The sequence below is a fragment of the Pundamilia nyererei genome, unplaced genomic scaffold, assembly GCF_000239375.1.
Source record: "Pundamilia nyererei isolate P.nyererei 1_Seehausen unplaced genomic scaffold, PunNye1.0 scaffold00060, whole genome shotgun sequence".
Lineage (NCBI taxonomy): Eukaryota > Metazoa > Chordata > Actinopteri > Cichliformes > Cichlidae > Pundamilia > Pundamilia nyererei.
Genome location: NW_005187461.1, coordinates 819817 through 827740, shown reverse-complemented (window position 1 = coordinate 827740; position 7924 = coordinate 819817). Strand labels below are relative to the sequence as shown.

The 7924-nt window shown below is 41.6% G+C and overlaps 1 protein-coding gene across 2 annotated transcripts in view; it reads right to left on the bottom strand.

The window, feature by feature from the left end:
- The window catches only part of cdh13 (cadherin 13, H-cadherin (heart)), a 382609-nt gene that overhangs the window by 63381 nt on the left and 311304 nt on the right, over window positions 1-7924 (bottom strand). The gene's annotated exons all lie outside the window — the stretch shown is intronic.

Sequence of the window (7924 nt, the reverse complement as noted above, 5' to 3'; positions counted from 1 at the left end):
GTGTGTGTGTGTCGGGATCATTATTGTGTCAGAGCTCACACTGTAATCTTTCAGACACAGAACACTCTGTTTAAGGATAGTTCTGGTCCAGCCTAGATTACTGTGTCTCTTGTCAGCCCGTGGTATTGTTGTTTCACAGATTACCCTCTTACTGCCTTATACTGCCGGGCTCCGTGCATTTATCTGAAGAGAGACCAACATTGATTTTTTCTCTTTCCTTTCTTTTCTCCCTTTTTATTCATCCAAAGCCTGTTTAAAAAAAACACTGTGAAGCATTCACAGTCATTTAGGGCACACAGAAGCGAAACACAGTGTTCTTAAGAATGTGAATTCTCACACGTGTACTCTTGGTCCTTTTGTCCCGCGAGCCAACAGCTGCTACAAAGGCAAATAGGAGAGAGTTGTCGGCATAAAAGGCCCGATTCTCACTCGTAAACAAGCGAGGGATGGTGGAATTTAAATTGCTTTAGCTTTACTGGGAAATCCTGAGGCGGTGTAAGCAGTTTCACAAAATCTTGACCTGAAATACACAAGGCACCGTGATCAGAAACAACTGCTTGTTATTCGCGTGGCCGTCATCCACGTCTAGACTTAGGACGGCAGAGACACACTCGGAAGCTCACACACCGACAATAGCCAGTCAGACGGGGTTTAATCATGTGAGGCAGTCATGCGGTTTGGAGAAAAGTTATTCTGTGTGATGTGGACACTGAGCCGCGGCCTTACCACTGAAAAAAGTCCAGTTCCTACTGGAGCACAAAACAACCAAGAGTATAAGGAAATGACTAACTACTGGGCAGAACACCTGGCCTCAACTAACTTAAACACACTGAGAAAGATCAGGGGGCGCAATGACAACAGCAGTCGGAGTGCATCGCAGTTAAGTTTGTTTTTATCTGTAGCATCTGAGACTCCCACACCCACACACAGATCCAATTAGAGCAGCGGCTCTGAGAACAAAAGACGACCTGGACACACATGCACGCCGAGACTTAATAAGCAACACGCAGGAAAACACACACCTTCAAACATGCAGATAGAGGCAAAGATAGACAACCAGTCAGTGTTGGCAGTGACCATAAATCAGAGCCCTTCACTTCAGACATTTAAGAGTCCAAGAAAAAAAGAAGCTGCCATTGATTTTCTGCTTCCCATCTCTTTTTATGTCTGACTTTCCAATAATCTGGCCCATGAATCTTCTAGGTAATGCCATGCTGTCAGAAGATAATTGGGTGATAGTCATTTGAGGCACAACAGCATAAGAAGAAAAAATAAACAAATTGATATCGTCAAGTTTCAGCTGACAGTTTCAGCGCCGTCATCCTGATGACTGCGATGCCAGCTTTTGTTTACTTCCGTCGTTATTTTCCTTTTAAAGTACAATTATCTCTGTACTGGTGTCTTTGGTCTTGTATGACAGAGTAAACTTTGCAAACAGAAGAAGCACGTATTGTGACTGCTCTTGGTTTGCCTGATGGCTGAATTAAGTAGGGCCTGTACTTTATTTGAACTATTTGCAGAGCAAACTGAACGTGCCATAGATCGTGGCGTTTAAGCGGAACATTGTACCTCAGGATGCTAAAAAGGAGGAAAAAAGATGCACCTTGTCAAAATGCTGTGAACATTTGTTTAACACGTTGTTTTAGGGTCAAATATCTGCAAAACTAAACACTGTTCATCATTAAATTAATGTTTTTCTTTCAACTTCATTTCAAGAGCACGTCTAACCTCGTGCAGCAAACATCTCCAAGCCAAAGCCAAACAGCTGGTTGATTTATGGAACCACAAAACCTTCATCTCAGCATTGTCAACAACATTCATTCCACCTCTTCTCCAACAGATGGATGTGCAAGAGAAACCCTAACTTCTGGCAAAACGCCTGAGACAGAGATGTGAAGCCTTGGAAAAGTATGCACATCTGTCAGCTTTACCAAGTAACATTAAATGCGCTCTGCCTCATTAACACCAGTACAGAGAAAGCCTCCTTTTTCTTATACTGCCTTTAATTTGTCTTTCATTGGCAGCTGGCAGTTTTTGCCTGTTTCAAACCAGTAACCCTGCCCTCGTGCAGATCTATGGCGCTAACACATCAGGACCAAAAACAGTAGAACTATGTAAACATGTGTCTGCACTAGGGCTGCCACAATTAGTCGACTAGTCACGATTAGTCGACTATCAAAATCGTCGACGACTAATTTAATAGTCGACGCGTCGTTTGAAGCTTTGTAAGATCACAACAGACGCAGGAATAAGTAGCAGGATTTAAGAGTGTAATAACGGACTGAAACAGAAGATGGCAGCACTGCATGTACAAGGATGCCAGCTGCCGTTAAACCCCGAAGAAGAAGAAGCTGTGTCCCAGAATTCATAGCGCAGCCCAGCTCAGTTTCCAACAATGGCGGCAGCTAGTTAGTTTTAACTTTACTCTTATTATTCTTTCTGGGTCACAAAATAAACGTTTAACATATTTTCAGGCGAGAATGTAGCTGTGTAAACCTCAAATATCTGCTCAGTTTATCAGGACACCGCATATTTTCAAAAGCGCTCCGACGTTTTCGGAGACGTCTGTTACCCACTAGCTCGATAGCTAGCCGGGGGCTAGGTCACTAGCGCCGTGAGAACACCGGACTCCCGGCAAATCGCGTCTTTCGCTAGTCAGGTTAAACATGATATATGAGTCACTTAGATAACTTAAAATGTTATTGTTTGGCTTTTTTAGTATTTTATTTGTTCCTGAGTAAATCGGCTGAGTTTATTAAACTCCACCAAAACAATCTGCACATTTAATTAAAATTTAATAAACTACCATCTTGTCTTTATTTTTAGTTAGCACAGACCGTAAACACTTAAAGCTGTAAGCTAATGATAGTTATATAAGAGCAGATGCTGCTGGTGCAATAAGCTGTCGTTTTACGTCCAATGGATGATGATCTGATTAGTCGACTAATTGCAAAAATAATCGGTGACTAGTCGACTATCAAAATAATCGTTTGTGGCAGCCCTAGTCTGCACTGAGTGCAATACTGTAAACCATTACCTATATCAATATTATTGATCCATCTTTGCTGTCCTCTAACAGAGAAATACAAGAAGAAATGTGCGCGATTCCAGTTAACCATATATTTAAGACTGCAACATGTACAATCACACACAAACAGACATGACTGAAGATCAGCTTACATTGTTCCTGGATGTCTGTCACAAAGTGTTATGAATACAGATGGCAGTTGTGGCTACACTGACAGGCAGCTGAGCAGCTGTTCGTTTGTCCTAATGAAAAGTACTTTGTGACACGTCCCTGCTGCCCCAAAGATTTTCTCTGACATGCAGCACACATAACAGCAGCCCATCACATTAAATCTCTCAAGACGAGACTATTTTGCCTCTGAGAAGCATTTGCTTCATTGCCACGACACGGCAGGGAGACACTGTGACACAGCCGTTTGATGTTTGTCTTTTTGATAAGTTAGTTAGTGGGTTTTTCTTTTTACTGGACAGTTTCTTAGACCATCTGAAAGAAAAATATGTGACTCAGAGAAATCCAAAAATCATGAACATTTTCAGGACTTTTCAGTTGATTAAGGATGAAGCCATCTCATTACTTTCGCCCCTTGGTGGCTCTATAAAACATAGAGGTTAGAAAGAAACCTCAGTTAGACAAGAATCACACATATTTTGCTTTTCCTTTATCAGCTTTTGAAAGCAGCTTAGCTCTCAGCAGAACGAGGTGTAGACATTGCAAATATTTGCAACAAGCTACCATTGTGCATGTGATTGCTCATCTTCTCACACAATCCCACACCCAGGCATGGAATACTTTTCCGTCTAGCCTCTCCACTTGCTTTTTACAGTGCTCACAGCTTTAATCCTGCATACAGTAAGTGTGCCTGGGGAGTTAATGAGCTTACCTGTGTCTTTATTAAATTTCTACAGCTTGTGTGTAGGCTGCTTCCAGAGATAGATTTTTGATGAATCTGACATTTAGCAAAGCAGCTTTTCAGATTCTCTATTTGTCAATTAAGCTAGTTAACGAAAATATTCCAGGATACAGGCAGGCATTAAAAACCCATATGCCTCAGAAGCAAGGTCAGCCATTCAAGTGTAGCAACTGATGTATGATTGAGCGCCGGCTCGTCCATCTGGTATGGCCCGAAGACTGAGAAGTTTTTAACTTCCTGACAACAATCTGACAGTTCCAACTTTGTGCTGCAGTTCACTTGTGTGCTCTCCTGTAAAACTTCCATAGTTCAATTTAGCACTTTGCAGCTAAATCAGTTTCTAGAGTCCCTGTGCAATTGAGATAAAAAAAAACTGCTTTAATAAAGTAACGCCTGGCTTTTTCTTCAGTGGGAAAGAGTACAATTTGCTTTTATTCCCAGGTCAAATGACTCTGCACTAGTCTTTATCAGCCCAGCCTCTGATTGGCTGTGATGGAAACAGGACATCACTGTCGACATGCTCATTTTCAGCTTAGTCAGGACGCAAAAAGATGATTATCAGAGAACAACACAGATGTTTTACATGAGTTTGCAGATAATTTTTTTTAATTGGTATTTTGCAAAATTACAAAAATATGCTAAAGAGAAGCTTATTGTTTATTTGGTCTCTGCATAATAGCCTATAGCTTTTCCAGCCAGTTTCCTGTCTGCAAGCTTAGTAATACATTTTTATTTAAGAAAGCGCTTTTCAAAACACTCAAGGACACTGTACACAAGCAATAACAACAACAGACGTAACAATTTACAAAATAATAAGGATAAAACATAGAGCAACTAAATAAATTAAAGTAGCAGGATGGAAAAGTTTATGTGGAGTAGGCTAGTGTGAACAGGTGAGTTTTGAGTCTGGACTTAAAAAGAGGAAGGAAAGGGATGTTTCTTATCTCAGAGGAAGACGGGGGCAGAGCAGCAGAAAGCCCGAGCCTGAGGTCCATAGAAGTGAATCAGCAAATTTCAAATAGCAGCAGTTGCAGGAAAGGTTCAAGAGTTGGACAAAAAGACGACCTTGATGTTTAAATTACATAAAGTTTAAATCCTTTATTGCTTTTTATGGACAGAATCATGATTGCAGAGTACTTCCAGTTACTTAAGAAAACAGATTCATAAAAAGCAGAAGTTTTGTTTTTTCCCTTTGTGCATTGATGTAATAAACTCGTCCAAAAACAGTCTTTTTTGTTAAATCAGGCAACTGCTGAACCTGAGAGGACGACCTACTTTGATACATAAAAACATGGGCATATTTTTTAAAAACTGGACCTGAGCTGAAAACAGTTTTACCCTTTAAAATATAATTGATTACATGCAATCTATTAACAGCCAACCTTTTCTGCAGAAGACAAAACTGAAGACAAAATCAAACATGCAGTTTTGGTTCCTGCACTGATGGTTTCAAAGAATGAGTTCATGTTTCATCAGAGTCGAGAATCAAACATTAGATTCATCTTTGCATCGTCGGTGAACTTTGAATAGGCTGCTTTCCAACTTTAGGTCTACAAACTCTGGGGTCCCGTGGGCAGGGACAGCAGCGTTTTGTTTTTAGCAGAAATATGAAATCACTTCTTTATCAGGCGCTGCTATTCTGGATGAATCACTCGAGATAATCATGTTTCATCAATAGAAAAAAAGAAAAGAAGCACGATCACTCAGATCAGCCTTCTATTGAGCCTCCAAGTGAAGCCAAAGAATGGCAGTAAAATACTCCAACCATATAAAGGAAGCCGCAGAAGACAAAGGCTCAAGTTTTTCTATGAATTTCTCACCCAAGATGTTAATCTAACCTGATCCATTCACGCTGCTTTCTGTCTAACAACTGCACGAGGACACTCACAAATACACGTGTACTATATTCCCTTGAAATATGCCTCCGACTTGTCATACGGCACACCGATCCAGTCCCATTTCAGGCCAGCTACGCCTCAGCATCACCCAGAGTAAAGTGCTGTGTGTAGCTCAGAGCCAGTGAAGCAATCATGCAAGGCTTTCAGCTAATCCATGACACCTGTTAGCCATCCCCCAAGATAAAACAACACTGACGTGGCCCTGCCGCACTAGGCCTGGTGCTGTACTCATCACCACAAATGTCTTTATCAGCGGGACAGACGGATTGCAGGTGAGCATATTCTCGTGGTCATCGCAAAGCGGAGAGCGGGGAAAAAGTGAAAGGATGGAAGAAGGGAAGTAAACAGAAAGACAGGCAGGCAAAGAGAGTGCAAAACTGAGTGAGGGGGAAAATAAATCTGGGCAATGGCTGTCAGGAGCGTGAGTGACAGGAGAGATAAGGTCCATCACAGTGTCGGTATGAGGAGCAGGAGGGGAATAGGACCAGTCAGACATGGTGCAGAATTAACAGAGCTGCTGAAGAGTGGAGGGGAGACAAGTAATGCAAGTGTAGAAGGAACAGAGTGGAGGAGAGATCGGGATACTGGTGCAGGAGGATGAACCAAATAACAGGGCAGGGCAAAAGGTGCACGACTACATCAGCGTCTGCTCTAATGCAACATCAGCTGTGAAAGGTTTAACAGTACTGTTATTAAGACAGAGGAATATCAAGTTCAGCATAGCAGAAAGTCTCAGAGACTTTGAGTAAATGCATATAGATAATAAAAATCCAGCTGCGACCGGGAGATAAAATTCATCAGGAGAAATATCCATCTTCGTGACAGGAGCACACACGTCGAGCCTTTCAGACGACAGAGCTAAGGGTTACTACATAATTTTGTCTTCTTGTTTCTTCTCCTCATAAAAATCGGATTAGACCCTCACTATAAAATTAATCAGGCCAGAGCACATTCCCCTACAGAAGGAGCTTCAGTAGGAAAATGTAATAAATTTCCTAGTGAGGAATACCTCAGCTTCCGATTTTAAAAATGGCAGATTGATTATACGGAATCATCCATCCTTAAAAAGAACTTACTAAGGAGAAAAGTAACGGCGGTTTGGCAGCTAATTCTGCCATTTTTCATAAAGAAGGTTTTAAGCATTCTCTCCATGTTCATATTTCAGCGTTGCATCAGTGACTCTTCAGGCAGGTTGTATTGCAACATTAAGGATCACTTATCTGTTAACTATAAGCTGCTTCTTACCCCTGAAAATGAATCTCATTCATTTTTAACGGGGCAGGGAGTGCAACCTCAGATTCTTTAGTTTTGTTGTTAATATTTTAAAGCACTAATCACAAAAAGTTCAGAAGAAAAGAAACGTGGAAGTTACATTTTGACTTATGATCGATGCTATCAGTACTCTCGTTTGACTGAAACCATACATAAAGATCTGTGAGTCCACCCCTGTCTTACTAGCGTGCAGCAGGGCAGCAAATAACAAAAGAGAACCAAAATGAACAGACATACTCCCTAGGGGTGCAACGATACTCGTATCGATATTGAACCGTTCGATACAGAGCTTTCGGTTCGGTACGCATATGTATCGAACAATACAACATTTTTAATTTATTTTATAAATTTTCCTTCTGACGATGCTGTCTGTGTTGAGCGCTCAATGGATCTGTGCTCGACAGTGCAGCCTAGGCGGAGTAGTCGAACGCAGATTCACTGAGCGCAGCGCAAGCTAGCAGACAGAAGCTAAGCTCTCCTTGCAACATGGCTAATTGAACCTCCCCCACCCTCATTCAGATCTGGCGTTTGGAATTATTTTGGTTTTCATGTGACGTATGACCCTGAAGGTAAGCGAGTCATGGACTAAAGTAAAACAGTATGTTGGATGTGCCACGCAATGCTCAATTACATGGGTGGGAACTAGTGCGTTAGCGCAGTTAGCTCGTTAACGTGTTGGCCAGATTTGCCGTGTTGTGGCGTTAACGTCATTTCAGATTAACACTGACAGCACTAGTGGGAACACAACGAATATGACTGCACATTTACTCCGACATCATCCTAGTGCAAAGACAAGTGGAAGCAGACAAAAACAAC